Source organism: Manis javanica, chromosome 8 (genome assembly GCF_040802235.1).
Source record: "Manis javanica isolate MJ-LG chromosome 8, MJ_LKY, whole genome shotgun sequence".
In the NCBI taxonomy this organism is placed as follows: Eukaryota; Metazoa; Chordata; class Mammalia; order Pholidota; family Manidae; genus Manis; species Manis javanica.
Window position 1 is genome coordinate 75597114 of NC_133163.1, and position 20225 is coordinate 75617338.

The 20225-nt window shown below is 38.5% G+C and overlaps 1 long non-coding RNA gene and 1 gene segment (V, D, J or C); one reads left to right on the plus strand and one right to left on the minus strand.

Moving 5' to 3' along the window:
• LOC108407831 (T-cell receptor alpha chain constant-like) overlaps positions 1-20225 on the minus strand; it is a 660854-nt gene that overhangs the window by 540075 nt on the left and 100554 nt on the right.
• LOC108393916 (uncharacterized) overlaps positions 18384-20225 on the plus strand; it is a 54135-nt gene continuing 52293 nt past the window's right edge. For 9 of the 10 annotated variants that reach the window (XR_005061121.2, XR_005061120.2, XR_005061119.2 and 6 more), the window contains exons 1-2: positions 18384-19041; positions 20072-20119. This is a non-coding gene — a long non-coding RNA (uncharacterized lncRNA). The remainder of the gene's footprint in view (positions 19042-20071; positions 20120-20225) is intronic. The other variant, XR_005061126.2, reaches the window with a different exon arrangement.

A 20225-nucleotide genomic window follows, 5' to 3' on the forward strand; every position in this document is an offset into this window, starting at 1 on the left:
GTTCTAAGTAGGATGTTACACTGCTCTGCTCAGAGACTGGAACATCTACCTGACCCCAGACCTCTGTTTGCCTTATGTTTCTTCTGTGGCAATACATTTGAAAAGCGACTATTAGATCTAGCAAGGTATAGGAAAGAAGTTTAATTTTATTTTGATATTGAATTCACATTGAATACAATTGTGATCAGAGATTATATTCTGAATGATTTAAAGCCTTTTAAATTGATTAAGGCTTGCTTTAAACCAGAATATAGTGAACCTGGATAAATAATCCATGTGCATTTGAAAAGAGTATGTATTCTGATGTTTGTGTGTAATGTGTTCTATAGATGAAATTTGGGTACAGAATTTTACTTTTGTTGGTCACATTTCTATTATGTTTCTACTGAAACATATTTCACTATGTTCATACATTGCCTGCCACTGTAGTTGTACATTTGATTATTAATTTCTTAAGTCAATAAAGTTCACTAGTTAAGTTTTGCTTATTAGTGTTTGGTATATTTTGAAGGTACACTATTGGGTGCATATAGAAATAGAATTGTTCTCTCTTCTGACAGATTATCTGCTTAATCATTTTAAAGCATTGTTCTGTACTGGCTTAATGTCTACTTTATCTGATATTAATGTAACTACTCAACTTCTTTTTGTTAGAGACTCCAACTGTCTAGTTATCCATATCAAAAGAATGAAGTATCTCTACTTACCAAATTCTCTTGAAATGGATCAATGATCTCAATGTACAAACTAAAACTATAATACTCTTAGAAGAAAACATAGATGTAAATCTTCATGACCTTGGGTTAGGCAATGGTTTTTAAAGTATTACCTCAAAATACAAGCCCTTAAAGAAAAAATAAGTTAGATGTCTTCAAAATTAAAAATACTCTTGCCTCAAAAGATACTATGAAGAAAGTGAAAAAGAAACCACAGAATGGAAGAAAGTATTTCCAAATCATATGTGCTTAGGGTCAAGTATCCTGCACATATAAAGAACTTCTACAACTCAACCATAAAAAGACAAATTACCCAAGGGAAATTTTAATTTGAACAGTGCCTTAACCAAGGCTGCTTATGGTAGTGGGGATGAAGGTGAAAGAAACGTTCCTTTTCAGCATATGCCCTTTATATAATTTTATTTTATACCATGAGTCTTTATTATTTATTCAAAAATCCAATAATTATTTTTATTAAAAATTTTTGCAGTAATCTTAGCTCTCCTTTTTTGCTGATAAAGGAGTTGGTAAGCTTTCTTCTCCAATTGAGACACTTTGTTTAAAAGAATTATTATTTTCATTTCCTGCAGGAACATTTGGGAAAAATAGAGAAAATTCATTTTGTTGCTGATGTGAATACACACCTGTAAGATATGAAGGGATTGGTGGTATGTTTGGGCAATGACTCAAAGCTCTTGAGTAGTGTCACTGAACCCTGGGTGTACACTGCCATAAAATTAAATTTTTTCCCCATTTTTTCTGGGAAGCAGAAATGCATCTAAGGACAAAGGCAGAGTAGAGTTCAATGTTGCCATTCCCTTGTCACCCTGCTGAATCTTCAGCACCAAGAACAGTGTGTGGCACATAGTAGACAGTCAGTCAATATTTGTTGGAAATAGAACACGTATAATGCAAAAAAGCATAGCAGGAATTCCTCTGATAGCTACTTAAATTGTATCTTTCATAACCAAGCATCCACACTCTGAAGATAGACTGTGCAGAGGAGAACGGGCATAAATATTACATAACAAATATTTTTTATATGTTAAATTAATGAGTTAGGCATATGCAGACACACCTAGATTGAAATTGCTCATAGTAAATGATTATCTATGGTAAAGGAATTTTGAATGACTTTAATTTCCCCTTATTTTCTATACTTTCAAAAATGTCCAAAAGAAGGATGTGTTGATTTTACAATAATTTCTTTAAATCAAACTTGTTTTTCTCTAAAGGCCACCATACTGTTATACAGAATTGTTTTAGATCCCCTTGGTCGCTGTAGGATTTGGGAAGTGTAGATTTCAATGACAGAACCTCATATATCCAAATTATCTTTACAATTTACACATCTGCTTGAAAAACCACTTTTCCTCCTCTAGAACATACTGGAGTTAATGCAAATTGTTGCAACTCTTCTTGAGTGATTTGTAACCAAAAGTATTATAATCACAAAATTGGATCTCTGCATTCATTTCAAGTTGGAAACAAGCAATTAATGCAAGCTGTTCTAACCCCAAACCTGGTACAGGACAAAGAATGTGGGGGACCCCGCTGCCGGCTGCAGGTGCCTGGAAGGGTGAGCTGGCTGCACAGAGTACAAGGCTGGTCTCCTGGCTGGGCGCTGTGACAGGCGAGGAAACATAGGAAACATTGTATTCTACAGCATTGTGAATCTTCTGTCCTGTTTTCCAGCCACACATGAACAGATCCCCACCGGCAGAAGAGGGTCTCTCCTGCTCCTTCGTGCCCCAGAGAGAGTTCAGAGCCCGTCTGCATCACTGCAGTTGTCAGCAGCCATTTCTCTCTGCTGACAACCAGGACTGGAGGACTCTGCACCACGTCCTTGTTTGGGCCACTCGCCACTGCTGAGACACTGAAAACAGGTTCCTGGGTCATTTTCAGAATTTATATTTCCTTTTTAGGGTATCTATAGGAATCCTAAGGAGAACCCGGTGAACTTCTTTTCCCTCTGCAGACTTGTGATGAAACTTTCCAGAACCCCTGGACCTACAGTGTCAGCATCCATGACACATCATTGACAGATAAAAATATTAATGAGAAACATCTTTTTTAGCACCTTTCTCAAAACTACACCCAGAGAAGAAAAGCATAGAATAAACATCCTGACAGGTAATACTCCATGAAGGTAAAGGACTGAGAGAAGATCATATAACACAAGTAAGAAGAGGGGCTCATGCCACCTAATGTGATCCGAGAGTGGTGATCAGCCACGTCATCTCTAGAAATACAAAAAAGTAGAAGATCTGAGATAATGAATCTTACAATAGAGATCCCCTGAACTTAAGTATAACAGCTTTCTGAAACAGTTATTGCTTCATGAGATTCTAAAAATCTAGCTCCTCAAATTAATGGTAATTTCTATAATTAATATGAGGATACTGTGGATGTGGTAAAAAAGAGTCTACCTTTGAGAGCAACTCTCTCATCTTTTAACTCCACTCTCAGCTTTTAGCTGCCCCTGAGGTCCTGCAGCACAGAGACCATCTCCTCTCCTCCGGCTCTTGCTAATCCCGCGACAGGAGATGCTGTTTATCCTTCAGTGCTGGCTGGGCTCCCTTTGTGGGCAGGTAGGCTTCTCCCCTGCCCCTGTGCCTGAATCTCGGGTTTAAGATGGTCTCAGCACTCACGCCTCTCTTCCCATGGCAGCCAAACCATGCCATGTTTTTTTGTGGGTCTTGGGTGAGAAAATATCCTGTCTCTCCTTCATTGGTAGCAGAATTATTAATGGTGCTAGGATGTTCATATCAGTAAGTTTTCCTGCCCCTACCGTAAGGTAAAGAGCTTTTTCCTTGACTTTCTCTCTGCTGCAAAGGATCTAACCTGCACCATTGGGAGGCGTTGGCGATGACAGAATTTGCTATCAGCTCTTTATTCCCACCCCCAACAATTTCAGGCTTTCCTTCATATGAGAGACTGATCTAGGCAAGGTGTGGGGATTTGTGTTTTCCTGTGGTGACAGCCCACCAGCCTCTGCAGACCCATATCAATGATATGACTCCTTGTGTCACCCAATGATGTGACTCACTCTGCCCCCAATCATTTTTGGGAACACAGGTGGAAGTTTGTGAAAACGGCCCTATCAGTGAGTGCAAGCCCCTCTTTGTGTCTGTGTCTCTGGCAGTTATATATTGTCATGAGAGCCCTTTGTCATTCACTGTGAAACATAGGATCTATTGCAAAAGACATTATCCCTGTAAATCGCAGTTCATGAGTGTATTACCTTGCTCCTATTCAGTCAGAGCAGGAGGGCACTGCTCTACCTTCTGCTATTGCATTTTGACCTCTGTAGGTCACTAATCCCCTTTATTAAAAAGTTTAACTTATTTATGTTTTATTTTTAAGGGTCTCATAGAGACTAGTATCTTTATTGGGATTTTGTGGATGGAGGACGAGTAAGCACCTGAGGGCTTTGTTACTTGTTCTGTGTCTTCAGCCAGGTTGTGGTTCATGGGAGTGAATATGAACTCAGGAAGGAAAAATCCCAAGGAACATTGCAAAGCTGAGGAATCAGACAATAGTCATTCATTCTGGTCCAAATGTGTTCTTTCTGAGACCTTTACAAATGGGTCTTGAAGCTGGGTTTATGAACACTAGGGATATGCAATGAACAGCCTTCACATTATTATTGACCTTGGTATTGACCCAAAGATCATGGGTAGTAACATTCCAAAATACATACATCAGTATTTCCCTTAAAGCACCTAGAAGAAACTGAAGGACTGTATGTCAGACATGTCTCTGCTCACTTTCCACCTGTTCCTGCATGGTGTTGACTTTGTCCATTAAAGCCTTGGCATGTTAGTCTGAGCTGCTTGGGTCCCTGGTGGGATGATTCCAGTACCCCTGCTGTGTCTGGTTCTGATGCTCCTCTGACTGTTCACATCACGCTTCATGCCTTTGGCATGCCTTGTGATCATTTCTTGATAGCAGGACATGATGTACTGGGTAAGTGGGACTGCTGTCAATAGATTTTCAGTGATAAACTGGTGAAGTGTATGGGGAGATGAAGCACTCTGTAGTCTTAGAGTTTTAGATCCCACTCAGTTGGAAAGAATTTGAACAGAGTGTGAGGTTGCTTACGCTGCTGGAACAAAGTATCGGCAACTGGGTGGCTTAAAAAGAGAAATTAATTGTCTCACTGTCCTGGAGACTAGAAGTTCAAAGTCAAGGTGTCAGCAGGAGTATCTCCTTCTGAGGACTGTGGGGAGCCCTGACCCAGGCCTGTCCCGGGCTTGTAGCTGCATTTTTCTGCTCTCAGCCTTCACATCCACGTGCTGCTCTCCCCATGTGTGTCCTGTCTCCACATTTCCTCACTGTGTAAGGATGGAAATCAATTGGATTAGCACCCTCCTAATGACATGATTTTAGCTTGATTATCCCTGTAAAGATCCTGTCTCCAAATAAGATGACATTCTGAAGTCCTGGGGATTAGGACTTCAACATCTGCAACATATGAATGTGTGTGTGTGTGTCGTGGGCACAATTCAGTCCATAATAAAAGTAAGTTTCTGTAAATCAATGAGTCTGTCCTTCTTTAATTTTAAAATCAACTTATACAGCATCCCTTCTACAGGTTAAAGACAGAATTGTGGAGCCTATCATTCTGATCAAAAGTCCTGTCTCCCCTTGTCAAGTATCTGAACCCTAGAAGAAGTCCCAAGTCCCTCCCTTAGGCTGACTAAGGGAATGTCTTCATTAGAAGAAAATGTAGAGTTAGATTTACCAGCTTGGAATCAGGAGAGTCTTCCTTAGAAGCTTAAATTTGACAATGTGAAAGTAAAAATATTCGTGATAAGAGTTGAGTAAACAAATTTAAAAGATACAATATATTTGGAGAAAGTATGTGCAATATATATATAGGCAAAGTAATGATCGCATTATTAAAATATTTTTACAAGTAAAATAGTTGTACAAATAAACAAGAAAAAGACAATGTGTTAAAGTGCCAACACATCAGGCAAGTTTTCAACTAGTAATCAGGAAAATGCAATTGAAAATATCCACAAAATATTTGCATGTTATCTAAAACCTAAAAAGGATTCAAAATAGTGTAAACCAAGATGCAGAGAAAGTGGTTTCCCATACCATTATTGGCAGTGTAGGTTTTCAGAGCCAGTTTGGAAGGCAACTTTTCAACATCTATAAAATATAAGGTAGGTGTATCCTTCATCCCAGTAATTTCATTTCTAAGAGTCATAAGAATATGTACATATGTATAAATATATATACTTACATAATATATATATACTTTCAATTCTGGTTATGATATCTGAGAGAAGTAAAAATTTTAAATATTATTAAAAGATGATTTTGCTATGTGCTCAGTCTGACGTGAAAAGGTAAAATTAGAACCCCATCCCTGAAGCTGTGCCCACACTCAGTGTGAGACGGTGATGTCCCAGGTGACGGAGGGGATGAAAACAAATTCTTTGCACAACTCAGTGATCGCCTCTCCCTCACCTGGAGGGAGCGTCGGTGTGCAACTGTAACAGCCCCCTCTTGTGGTTGTGCATGTGAACCCCTTCCTCAGAACCGGGAACCCAGTCAGTCAGCAATCTTTCCAAGTTTATGCTTCAGGACTAAAGATAAATACCTCGTATGTGCTGCCTCCCTCTAGAGCAGGGCTCCGTGAGGAGCTGCCAGCACAGTACTCTCAGTTTAAGGACTAAATTGTTTTCAGACACTTGGGGATTTTACAACAATTTCTGTCATGTTTTTCTCACAAAAATAGTTCTAAAATCCCCCTCAATCAGTTAATTCCTTCTATTCTCCTTAGTATCTTGTACATCCCAGGTCTGAAGGCAGTTCCCAAAGCCCACATCATTCATTGTTTACCATAGGATTTGGCACAGACTAAGCACTTAATAATAATTGGTTGGGTGAATGTATTAATTAACATTTACTGGGGGAAGTTACATGGAATGACTTCCAGAATTATTCCGAACAAACTCTTCTAATTTTCTGGAAGACAAATTGAACAAAAGTATCAAGCAATATAGATCAATGCCAAGATTAGAGCTGTAGGGAAATTTCAATTAAACAGCAACTCTCACTCCTCATCCTCTGAAAAAAAGAAGAATTTACAAAATCTAGGATAGGGACACACTGGTTGGCATGGTGGACATGTGGCCACACTTAATTAAAAAAATTTTTTTATTAAGGTATTATTGATATACACTCTTATGAAGGTTTCACATGAAAAACCAAGGTGGTTTCTACATTTACCCATATTATCAAGTCCCCATCCATACCCCAATGCAGTCGCTGTCCACCAGTATAGTAAGATGCCACAGAGTCACCATTTGCCTTCTCTGTGCTACACTGTTTTCTCTGTGACTCCCCCCCACACCATGTGTACTAAACATAATACCCCTCAATCTCCTTCTCCCTGCCTCCCCACCCTCCCTCTCGCACCCCTCCCCTTTGGTAACCACTAGTCTCTTCTTGGAGTCTGTGCATCTGCTACTGTTTTGTTCTTTCAGTTTTGTTTCGTTGTTATACTCCACAAATGAGGGAAATCATTTGGCACTTATCTTTCTTCACCTGGATAATTTTACTGAGCATAATATCCTCCAGCTCCATCCATGTTGTTGTAAATGGTATGATTTCTTTCTTTCTTATAACTGAATAGTATTCCATTGTGTATATATGTACCACCTCTTCTTTATCCATTTGTTTACTGATGAACACTTAGGTTGTTTCCATATCTTGGCTATTGTACATAGTGCTGCAATTAACGTAAGGGTGCATATGTCTTTTTGAATCTGAGAAGCTGTATTCTTTGGGTAAATTCCAAGAAGTGGGATTCCCGGTCAAATAGTATTTCTATTTTTAGTTTTTAGAGGAACCTCCTTATTGCTTTCCACAATGGTTGAACGAGCTTGCATTCCCACCAGCAGTGTAGGAGGGATCCCCTTTCTCTGCATCCTTGCCAGCATTTGTTGTTCTTAGTCTTTTTGATGCTGGCCATCCTTACTAGTGTGAGGTGATATCACATTGTGGTTTTAATTTGCATTTCCCTGATGATTAGTGATGTGGAGCATCTTTTCATGTGTCTGTTGGCCATCTGAATTTCTTCTTTGGAGAATTGTCTCTTCATATCCTCCACCCATTTTTTAATAGGGTTATTTGCTTTTTGGGTGTGGAGGGATGTGAGTTCTTATATATTTTGGATGTTGTTGGATATGTCATTTATAAATATATTCTCCCATACTGTAGGATGCCTTTTTGTTCTGTTGATGGTGTCCTTTGCCATACAGAAACCTTTAACTGTGATGTAGTCCCATGTGTTCATTTTTTATTTTGTTTCCCTTTACTTGAGGAGATGTGTTTAGGAAGAAGTTTCTCATGTTTATATTCATGAGATTTTTGCCTATGTTGTCTTCTAAGAGTTTTATGGTTTCATGACTTACATTCAGGTCTTTGATTCAAGTTTACTTTTGTGTATGGGGTTAAACAAAAATCCACTTTAATTCTCTTAAATGTAGTTGTCCAGTTTTGCCAACACCAGCTGTTGAAGAGGCTGTCGTTTCCCCATTGTATGTCCATGGCTCCTTTATTGTATATTAATTGACCATATATAGTTGAGTTTATATCTGGGCTCTCTAGTCTCTTCCATTGGTCTATTGCTCTGTTCTTGTGCCAGTACCAAATTGTCTTGATTACTGTGGCTTTGTAGTAGAACTTGAAGTTGGGGAGTGTAATCTCCTCAGCTTTATTCTTTCTTCTCAATTGCTGTGGCTATTTGGGGTCTTTTGTGGTTCCATATGAATTTTAGAACGATTTGCTCTAGTTCATTGAAGAATGCTGTTGGATTTTGATAGGAATTGCATTGAATCTTTAGACTGCTTTAGGCAAGATGGCCATTTTAACCATATTAATTTTTCCTATCCATAAGCATGGGATGTGTTTCCATTTATTGGTTTTTTCTTCTTCAATTTCTCTCATGAGTGTCTTGTAGTTTTTGAAGTATACATCTTTCACTTCCTTGGTTAGGTTTATTCCTAGGTATTTTATTGTTTTTGAGGCAATTGTGAATGGAATTGTTTTTCTGATATCTCCCTCTGCTAGTTCATCATTAGTGTATAGGAATGAAACAGATTTCTGTGTATTAATTTTGTATCCTGCAACTTTGCGGAATTCAGATATTAGATCTAGTGGTTTTGAAGTGGATTCTTCAGGGTTTTTTTATGAACAATATCATGTCATCTGCAAACAGTGACCATTTAACTTATTCCTTACCAATGTGGATGCCTTTTATTTGTGTTGTCTAATTGCTGTGGTGAGGACCTCCAGAACTATGTTGAACGAAAGTGTAGAGAGTCGACATCCTTGTCTTGTTCCCGATCTTAAAGGAAAGGTGTTCAGCTTCTTGCTGTTAAGTATGATGTTGGCTGTGGGTTTGTCATATACGGTCTTTATTATGTTGAGGTACTTGCTCTCTATACCCATTTTGTTGAGTTTTCATCATGAATGGCTGTTGAATTTTGTCATATGCTTTTTCAGCATCTATGGAGATGATCATGTGGTTTTTGTCCTTTTTGTTTATGTGGTGGATGATGTTGATGGATTTTCCAATATTGTACCATCCTTGCATCCCTGGAATAAATCCTACTTGATCATGGTGTATGATCTTTTTGATATATTTTTGAATTCAGTTTGTTAATATTTTGCTGAGTATTTTTGCATCTATGTTCATCAGGGATATTGGTCTGTAATTTTCCTTTTTTTGTGGTGTCTTTGCCTGGTTTTGGTATTAGAGTGATGGTGGTCTCATAGAATGAGTTTGGAAGTATTCCGTCCTCTTCTACTTTTTGGAAAACTTTGAGGATGGGTATTGGTATTCTAAATGTTTGATAGAATTCAACAGATAAGTCATCTGTTCCAGATGTTTTGTTCTTAGGTAGTATTTTGATTACCAATTCAATTTCGTTGTTGGTAATTGGTCTATTCAGATTTACTGTTTCTTTCTGGGTCAGCTTTGGAAGGTTGTATTTTTCTAGAAATTTGTCCATTTCTTCTAGGTTATCCAGTTTGTTACCATATAATTTTTTATAGTATTCTCTAATAATTGTTTGTATTTCTGTGGTGTCTATAGTGATTTTTCCTTTCTCATTTCTGATTCTGTTTAACTGTGTAGACTCTCTTTTTTTCTTGATAAGTCTGGAATGCGGTTTATCTATTTTGCTTATTTTCTCGAAGAATCAGTTCTTGCTTTCATTGATTCTTTGATTCTATTGTTTTATTCTTCTTGATTTTATTTATTTCTGCTCTAATCTACATTATGTCCCTCCTTGAACTGACTTTGGCCTCATTTGTTCTTCTTTTTCTAGTTTCGTTAATTGTGAGTTTAGACTGTTCATATGGGAGTGTTCTTCTTTCCTGAGGTAGGCATGTATTGCAATATACTTTCCTGTTAGCACGGCCTTTGCTGTGTCCCACAGATTTTGTGGTGTTGAATTATTGTTGTCATTTGTCTCCATATATTGCTTGATCTCTGTTTTTATTTGGTCATTGATCCATTGGTTATTTAGGAGCATGTGGTGAAGCCTCCATGTGTTTGTGGGATTTTTCATTTTCTTTGCATAATTTATTTCTAGTTTCTTACCTTTGTGATCTGGGAAACTAATTGGTACATTTTCAATCTTTTTTATTTTATTGAGGCTCTTTTTGTGGCCTACAATCTTTTTGATTTTATTGAGGCTCTTTTTGTGGCCTAATATATGATCTATTCTTGAAAATGTTCCATGTGCACTTGAGAAGAATGTGTACTCTGCTGCTTTTGGGTGTAGAGTTCTGTAGATGTCTGTTAGTTCCATCTGTTCTGATGTGTTGTTCAGTGCCTCTGTCTCCTTACTTATTTTATGTCTGGTTGATCTGTCCTTTGGAGTGAGTGGTGTGTTGAAGTCTCCTAGAATGAATCATTGCATTCTATTTCCCCTTTTAATTCTGTTAGTATTTGTTTCACATATGTAGGTGCTCCTGTGTTGGGTGCATAGATATTTATAATGGTTATATCTTCTTGTTGGATTGACCCCTTTATTATTATGTAATGTAATTCTTTGTCTCTTGTGACTTTCTCTGTTTTGAAGATTTTTTTTGTCTGATACCAGTACTGCAACTCCTGCTTTTTTCTCCCTGTTAGTTGCATGAAATATCTTTTTCCATCCCTTCACTTTTAGTCTGTGTTTCTCTTTGGGCTTAAAGTGAGTCTCTTGTAGACAGCATATATATGGGTCTTGTTTTTTTATCCATTCAGTGAATCTATGTCTTTTGATTGGTGCATTTAGACCATTTACATTTAGGGTGATTATTGATAGGTATGTACTTATTGCCATTGCAGGCTTTATATTTGTGGTTACCAAAGGTTCAAGGTTAACTTCTTTGCTATCTAAGAGTCTAACTTAGCTCACTTAGTATGCTATTACAAACACAATCTAAAGGTTCTTTTTTTCTTCTTTTTCTTCCTCCTCCATTTTTTATATATTAGGTATCATATTCTGTACTCTTTGTCTATCCCTTGTTTGACTTTTGGCGTAGTTGATTTAATTTTGCATTTGCTTTGTAATTAACTGTTCTATTTTCTTTACTGTGGTTTTATTTCCTCTGGTGACAGCTATTAAACTTTAGGAACACTTCCATCTATAGCAGTCCCTCCAAAATACACTGTAGTTTGTGGGAGGTAAATTCTCTCAGCTTTTGCTTATCTGGAAATTGTTTAATCTCTCCTTCAAATTTAAATGATAATCTTGCTGGACAAAGTATTCTTGGTTTGAGACCCTTCTGCTTCATTGCATTAAATGTATCATGGCAATCCCTTCTGGCCTGTAAGGTTTCTGTTGAGAAGTCTGATGGTAGCCTGATGAGCTTTCCTTTGTATGTGATCTTATTTCTCTCTCTGGCTTCTTTTAATAGTCTGTCCTTATCCTTGATCTTTGCCATTTTAATTATTATATGTCTTGGTGTTGTCTTGCTTGGGTCCCTTCTGTTGCAAGGTCTGTGTACCTCCATGGCCTCAGAGGCTATCTCTTTCTCCAGATTAGGGAAGTTCTCAGCAATTACCTCCTCAAAGACACTTTCTATCCCTTTTTCTCTCTCTCCTTCTTCTGGTACCCCTATAACATGAATATTGTTCCATTTGGATTAGTCACACAATTCTCTCAATATTCTTTCATTCTAAGAGATCCTCTTTTCTCTCTATGCCACAGCTTCTTTGTATTCCTCTTCTCTAACTTCTATTTAATTTATCATCTCCTACACCATATCTAATCTGTTTTAAAACCTTCCATTGTATGTTTCATTACTTATACTGTGTTCCATAATAATTTGATCTCTGACTGGAATTAATTTCTGAGTTCTTGAATATTTTTCTGTGCCTCCATGAGCATGTTTATGATTTTTATTTTGAATTCTCTTTTAGGAAGATTCATTAGGCCAATTTCATTTGAATCTTTCTCTGGTGTATTTATAATTTTGCTCTGAACCAGGTTCCTTTGATGTTTCATATTTTTATGTGGCACCCTCTGGTGCCCAGAAGCTCTACTCTCTAGAGCTGCTCCACCCCTGGAGCAATGTCAGGGGTTGGGAGGTAGTGGTGTTGATGCCTGGGGGGAGGAAAGAGCTGCTTCCTGCTTTCCAGCTGCTATGCCTGTCTCCACTGATAAAACCAGTGGGCCAAGCACACAGTTTTAAGCCTCTATGTCTTGCGTTTGTAGCTACTGTAGGCGGGGCTTCCCTCTGGCTGGCTTAATGCCAGGACAGGGTTTCCGGTTTGTGAGTGAGGTGTGGGCTGTCTGGGAGGAAGGTGCTGCAGGCTGCATATCACAGAGGAGGGCCTTGGAGCTGCATAGTCAGCCAGGGGGCTGGAGCTCCTGGAGATTGTGAAGGTTCCCAACCTGCTATGCAGAGTGCACCTGGACAATTTTGTCTAACTGTCCATTCTCCTGAGCAGTAAGCTCTGTACAGTCCATGTCCCTTTGGCAGCCCTCTCGCTGTTAGGAAGTTTCTCAGATTGCCCACTCTTCTTTTGTCCCAGAGCAGTTGGAGATGGATCTCTGTTTTCCACAAGTGGGTGGAATCTGAGTCTCTCCAGGTATTCTGCCTGTCTTAGCTTTCTAACACCCCTGATCACAAGAGTATCATGTAATGTAGGTTTGTACTCCCAGAGTAGATATCCATAGCTAGGTGTTCAGCAGTCCTAGGCTCCACTCCCTCCCACTCTGTCTTCCTCCTGCCAGTGAGCTGCAGCAGGGGAAGGGCTTGGGTCCTGCTGGGCCACAGCTTTGGTAGTTACCCTGTTCCATGAGGGTTATTCTTTTCTCCAGGTGTATGCAGTCTGGCACAGCCCTCTTTCTTATTGCTCTTTCAGGATTCATTGTATTAATTACGTTTTTGAATTATATGTGATTTTAGGAGGAAGCTTCTGTCTCACCTCTCATACTGCCATCTTTAATCCTTATGTCCATGATTAACTTAATAGATATTCAGTGTGCACCTACTGTGTGCTTATTATAAAGTAACAATAATAATTCAAACCTTATGTAAATAAATAAATGAAAGAAATAGTGGGATTGCTAAAAGAAATATGACAGGTAAGATGCCATCTAGGTATATAATGTGAAAGGCAGACCAACATTATAACTTTGTATCTACTGTTCATTACTTCAGTGTTTAGATGGTATTGAGAATCCAGACCAAATCCAGAGAACAATAAATACTGTGCTACTTCTGGTTTTTTTTCAATTGTTTCTATGCAACAGCTTTGTTGAGATATAATTCACATAACACACAGTTCACCCACTTAAAGCATACAATTCAATGGTTTTAAACATATTCACAGAGTTGTACACCCATCACCACAATCAATTTTAGAACATTTCATAATCCCCAAAGGAACCTGTACCCAATAGCCATTTCCCCCAAAGAAGCCCCTTCTGGGAAACTCCTAATCTTGTCTCTGTCTTGGTCCCTTTGAGCTGCTATAGGAAAGTAGCATGTCTGGGTGGCTTACAAACAACAGAAATTGACTTCCCACAGTTCTGGAAGCTGGCAAGCCCAAGATCAATGCACCGGCAGATTTGGTACCTAGTGCGCGCCTGTTTTCTGCTTCATAGATGGGGCCTTCCTGCTGTGTCCTCACACAGTGGAAGAGGCAAAAGACCTTTCTTGAGACTGTTTTATAAAGCAGTAATCCCAGGGCTCCCCCTCTTAATAAGATTCCTTTTGGGGCTGAGGATTTAATTTATGAATTGGAGGGAAACAAATGTTTAGAACATAGTGGTGTCTATAGATTTTCTCATCTTGGAAACTTCATATAAGTGGAATTACACAGGGTACAGCCTCTCAGCACTGGCTTTTTTCCTTTAGCATGTTTTCAAGGTTTCATTGATGTTGCCCCATGTATCTGTGCTGACAACTTTTCATTTCTCAATAATATTCCATTTATGAATATATACATATATGTAATTCATCAGTTGAAGAACATTTGGGTTCTTTCCCTTTTTGGATATGAACATTGATAGACAGTGTTTTCAATTCTCTTGGGTATATACCAGGATCAGGATTGCTGAATTACTTGATGCCTCTATGTTTAATGGTTTGAGCAGCTTCCAGATCATTTTCCAAAGAGGCTGCAGCATTTATACACTCATAAAAGTGTGAGAAGTTTCCATTTCTTTATATTGTCACTATACATGTTATGTTTAGTCTTTCTGATTGAGCCTTCTGTGGCTGTGAAGCAGTATTTTCATGTGTTTTGGATAGTATTTCCTCAACAACTTACAGTGGTGAGCATCTTTTCATGTGAATATTGGCCATTGGCATATCTTCTTTGGAGAAATATCTATTCAAATATTTGACCCATTTTAAACTGAATTTATTGTTGAGTTGTGAGAGTTCCAGACATAAGTCCCTTGTTTGACATAACGATTTGCAAAGACTTTTTTTCCATTTTTCTGGTTGTCTGTTCACTTTCCTGAATATATTCTTTGAAGCACAGAAGTTTTACTTTTGGTGAAGCCCAATTTATTTGTTTTACCTCTGTCACTTGTACTTTTGTTGTCATATCTAAGAAGGCTTTGACTAATTCAACACATATATTTGCTGCCATGTTTATCCTAAGAGTTTAATACTTTTAGATCTTCTAATTGTCTTTGACACAGCTGGAGGTAGTTTTTTGAGTATGTTATAAAGAAAGAGCGCAGCTTCATTCTTATTTTTTGACCTCCAGTTGTTCCTGCACCATGTGTTCAAAACACTATACATTCCCCATTGAATTGTCTTGGCACCCTTATCAAAAATTCATTGACTGTAAATGTATGGGTTTATTTTAGACATTTAATTCTTTTCCATTTATCTATGTGTCTATCCTTACTGAATCTTGTTGTATGAATATCTTCACACTGAAAAGTTAGTGCCGAAAGTTCTTCTAAGAATTATTATCAGTTTGCAACCTTGCTTGTACCTGTGAGGGTTTCAATGAATCACTCTTTCCATTACTTGATATTACTGTTTTTTTAAAGTTTAGACTTTCTGGTGGATGTGTAGCAATATCTCACTCTTTTTATTGTTCCACTGGTACTCAAGTCAATATTATTGAGGCATAAATTACATGCAGCAAAATGAATCCTTTTTAAATGTTTTGAAATTCAGTGAGTTTTGAAATATTTACAGTCTCATGGAACTATTGTGTAAATCAAGGTATAGAACAATTATTTCACCACAAAACATTCTTCTGTGCCCCTCATTAATCTTCCCCAAGTCCAGAACCCAAACAACCACTGTTCTGCTTTGTCAATATACATTAAATTTGTCTAATCTAGAGTTTCAAACAAATGGAAACAGTGTGATCTCATGTCTTCTGGCTTCTTTTTCTCAGTATGTTTTCAGAATGCACCCATGTTATCATGTATATGTGTCTCATTCTTATTACTGACTAGCATTCAGTTCACTTATTGACAGACATTTGGGTTGCTGCCAGTTCTGGGCTGTCATGAAGAAAGTTGCTATGAGTATGTGAATGCAAATATTTCTTTAGTCATTTATATTTCTTTTGGATAAAATCCCACGAGTGCAATTGTTGGGTCATGTGGCGTGTGTATGTTTAACCTTTAAAAAATGCTAAAACATTTTCCAATGTGCTGGCATAATTGTACATTCTTAGAAGCAACATAATCAACTCCATGTCCTTGCAAAAACTATGGCCTTGCAGTGTTTCTCAAATGCGCTTGGCCTTCTTAGTTCAGGAATTCTAGTGTCTCAACTAGCTTAGCTTGGGAACTCAATAAGGATGCTGTGAATCCACACTATAGCACCTCAAGTTACATTCTACTGCCCCCCCTCCACCCACGAATCCAGAAGATAAAAGCAGGACCATAGTGGGCTGCCTCACTTTGATTTGCAGGTACTGCATGATTCATTAGCTCTCTCCAGAGATCTCTGAAGGTTAAAGCACCCTGATTAACACTCTTTCTCTTTGTTTATTGTGGTAATATCACATACCTTGTCTCCATCTATTAATCACCACTGCCACCCCAAAATCCTGCTATGCCAACAGAAGTCAGAAAAGCAGCTTATATGGCAAGATCCTTCTTTTGTGTACACTCCTGTCCCCATCATCTTCATCCTACAGAAACTGCTTCCAACACCATTTTAAAGATTCCAGTGACCTACTCAACAGTAAGTTTCTTGATGCCATGGTTAAAGGGAGTATCCTCTGGGATTCCCAAGGAGTGGTTATAAGCATACGATCAGATGACACTGACAAGTTCAATATCAACACTCCCACTTCCCTGAATTTCCCAATTTCTTCCTCTATAAGATAGCAGGAAACATCTGCATTCCAACCTCATTAGCCATAGGCCAATGGAGCTTTTACTATCCCTAGGTCCAGAGAGTATTTGGGAAGTAGGGCATATTGTAGATATGGTAAAGGAGATGATCATGTACAGAGAACCAACCTGAAAGATGCTGCAGTCTTTGGAGAAGTGACATGACCTACTCAAAGAGATCCTTCAGGAAGGGCACAGGCATAAGTACTCTGACCTCTTTTGGATTTCTACAGTGGGCTCCACATTGACAGAAATGCACAAAATCCAGAAAGAAAAGGAGCCATATTTGTATTGTCCATTCAGAGAAGTCTCCTGAAGCAGAAAGCAGAGAGGACAAAGACGGAGAGAGGATATGAGAGGTAACTGAAATGCTTTCAGCTGATGGTCTTTGTCTAACTGTCTATTCTTTCGCTCATACCACAGTTTTAATTTCAGAGGCCTAATAGTGGAAAGAAAAAGTCCTCCTCCTTGCTCTTCTTCTTTCTGACTGTCTTGAGTATTCTTGACTATATTCTCTGTATATATTCCAGAGTTGGCTTATTATGTGTACCCACGCAAATACTATTGAGAACAATGGGGATTTCATTGAATTTATTTACCATATGTAGGAGACTTGGCATTTCTGAATTATGCATATTCTGATTCATGAATATGATGTAGTGTCCCATTATTTATAGCTTAAATTTCTTTTGTTTACATTTTACAGCTTTCTGTGCTGAGGTCTTGTAAATATTTTCCAAACATTTATTCCTAAGTATTTTGCATTCTTATGCTATTTTAATACTATTTTTAAAATTTTCCTTTCTATTTTCTAGTTGTTTATATAGAAAGTTTATATATAAAGTATATATTTCCTCTCTATTTTCTAGTTGTATATAAAGTTTATATATAAAGTATAATTTTAAATATGACATAGCTGAACTGCTTTAATAATACACGTGTTGATTACTTTGGATTGTCTATTATAACAGTCGTATCTGTGATTAATGTTATTTATATTCTCTGATTTCTATTTATAAAGCTTTCGTTTCTCTCTCTTTCTTTATAATAAAGGCTAGCACCTCCAGTACACTGTTTAATAGAAATAGTGCTATTTGGCTTTGAAAGAAAGCATTCAGCATTTCACCATTAAATTTGGTATTTGCTTTAGTTTATAGAATATACCCTTTACCAGAATGGGGATGTTTTTATTTTATTCTTAATTTGATAGGAACTTATTTCTTTATTATGAGTGAATGGTGTGTAAACCACATACTTTTGTGTAACTATACAAATAAAGTATGTCGTTCACACGTAATATACAATTATGGAACACATACAGGATTGTCATATCCAGTTCTACTGTAAAAGACAATGAAGAGCAACACATAGTGTTGATCCGAAGCAAGTCTGAGATCCCAGGAGGCATTGGTTTAGCCCCTGCTGTTGTCCAGTTTTGACCAGACTGTGCCTTATGTAGGGAACTCTCTTGTTCATTCTTCTTCACATTCTCTGACTCAGCCCTCTTGGACTTTTTTGGGGGGCGGGAGCAGAACAAGCTTTATTTCTCCATGAACATTTACTATTTTTTCCATGGCTTACTTTTAACAAGGTTTTAATATAACCTTTCAGATTTGAACAGATTCAGATTCTAACTTACATAAAAGGCTGAGAGTATTTTAAGTCTAGTGGATAAGTGGCAATGTTACTAAATAAGGTAAACATTTGCTGCAATAAGCATTTTGGCTAAACACAGTCTTGTAAACAATCTAAATTATATATATTTATTAAATATATGTATATAATTATATATGTACACACACATGTTGGGAGCAAATCTGTGGGCCTTTAAGCAGATTCGGTCACAAAAGCCTTAAGACAACAGCAACGTTTTGAGTAAAAATCTTTCCTGTAAAATCAGCTAGAAATCTTTCCTGTAAAGTCAGCAACAATGAACCCATCCACGCGTTAGAAACAAGCTTTCCCCTATTACTAAGAAGCACATTTAGTGAACCTCTAGGTTAGAGCTAGGGGTTAATTTACCTAGCAACATTTGCATTTCTAAGTTAGAGTTAGTGGTTAGGCTACCTCACAGCATGTGCCTTTTCTGTCCTTTGTTAAGCGAGAAACACCTCCCCCGCCCCCAAAATGGCGAACTCCCCGCTTCTCTTCCGGGTCCTCCGTTCCCGTCGGCGCCAACCAAGACCCAATCACCCTTCTACACCTCCCCGCCGGTGCCACCTAAGGTCCAATTATCTCCTGACCCACCCCTTACTTGCTACTTGTATAAATTGAGCCTGCAAACAATAAACTGTGCCAGCTAGATCAGACATCCTGTCTTGCTGGTCGTTCTTTGTGTCCCTTGCCCCATTCTTTTTTATTTTTCAATTCTCTCCTCCAGGTCGTCGACCTCCGTTGATAGTCCTGCAGGTCGGGACAATTGGCGCCGAACGTGGGGTGTTGCCTGAACTACTAGGGAGGGGCAGCACACACACGTATGTAGAGCCTAGTTTTGTTTGAGTCAGAGAGGGTACCACAGTAGGAAGATTTAAGAAACAGATCTGGTTTTGAGTCCTGGTTCTATGTTTAGTGGCTACATGTGATCTTCAGTTAAAGTTCTAGGTCCTTTTAAGGGAAAAATTTGAAAAGCACTTTTTGATTTATTTTAACCCAAGATATAAACATAAGACCTGAGACTCTCAGGAAGGAGTGCTGCTTTATACACTGTGCTAAATATGCAGCACTGTTTATAGAAGCAAGTTTCCATTAGAGGGTCTCAGCGGTGCCACCACACAGCCCGCCTTCTTCCTGTCTGTGGGTCCTGGGTTTCTTTAAGCCTCTGAGCAGGTGGCTGTCTTCATGGAGCTCTAAGGTTTTTGTTAAGCCGCCACTCTCGTTTCTATAACTGTGGGATTCTACGAGAGCACAGAAGTACTTCACTGAGTCTTCCAGTTGCAAAGAGGAGATGGTGAGGCTGATGGACTTTTCTGCCTTTTGAAAGTTCACAGAATAGCGACCCTCCTTTGCATTTGAATAACTATAATACTGTGTAATAAGCAGAACCATCTCTCCACTGGCAGGCTGCTTGTACCAGTACAAAATATAAGTACTCCAGCTGGTTTCATACGTGCAGGGCAGGGTCACAGCTTCTCCCTCCTGCACTGTTATTGTAGCCTGAACTTGGGTCACAGAGGCTGCCGTGCTAGATCCTGTGAAAAGAAGAGAAGACAAGGTTGGCTCTCCGAAATGTCTCAGAGGGGTCATGAGGACTGTGATAGTTTGCTACACAAGGACCAAGAAAACAATCCCGTAGTGTTTCACTTCCCCACCTCTCTTCCCTCTAAGTACCCCCACCAGTTCCATTTAGAACTTGCACAGTTCCATCCTTGAGGCCTAGGAGAAGGCTGGAGTCCCGTGTTTGGACACACGTACTGAAGGCAAAGGAGGCTATGAATGTCCACAGCAGACCAGGGCAGAGCATGATCGAAGTTCTTCTGGTTGAAATTTCTCTTGTTTTCACTCCAGCCCAGAGACCATCCAAGAGAATGGCTGCTGGTGATAGTGGGGATGAAGGTAAGATAAAATGTTTCTTTTCACTAGATATCCTTTTGTATAATTTTAGTTCATAACATGTTATTTATTGTCTATTTCTCCAAGTGTCTGCGTGCAGAGTAGCAGG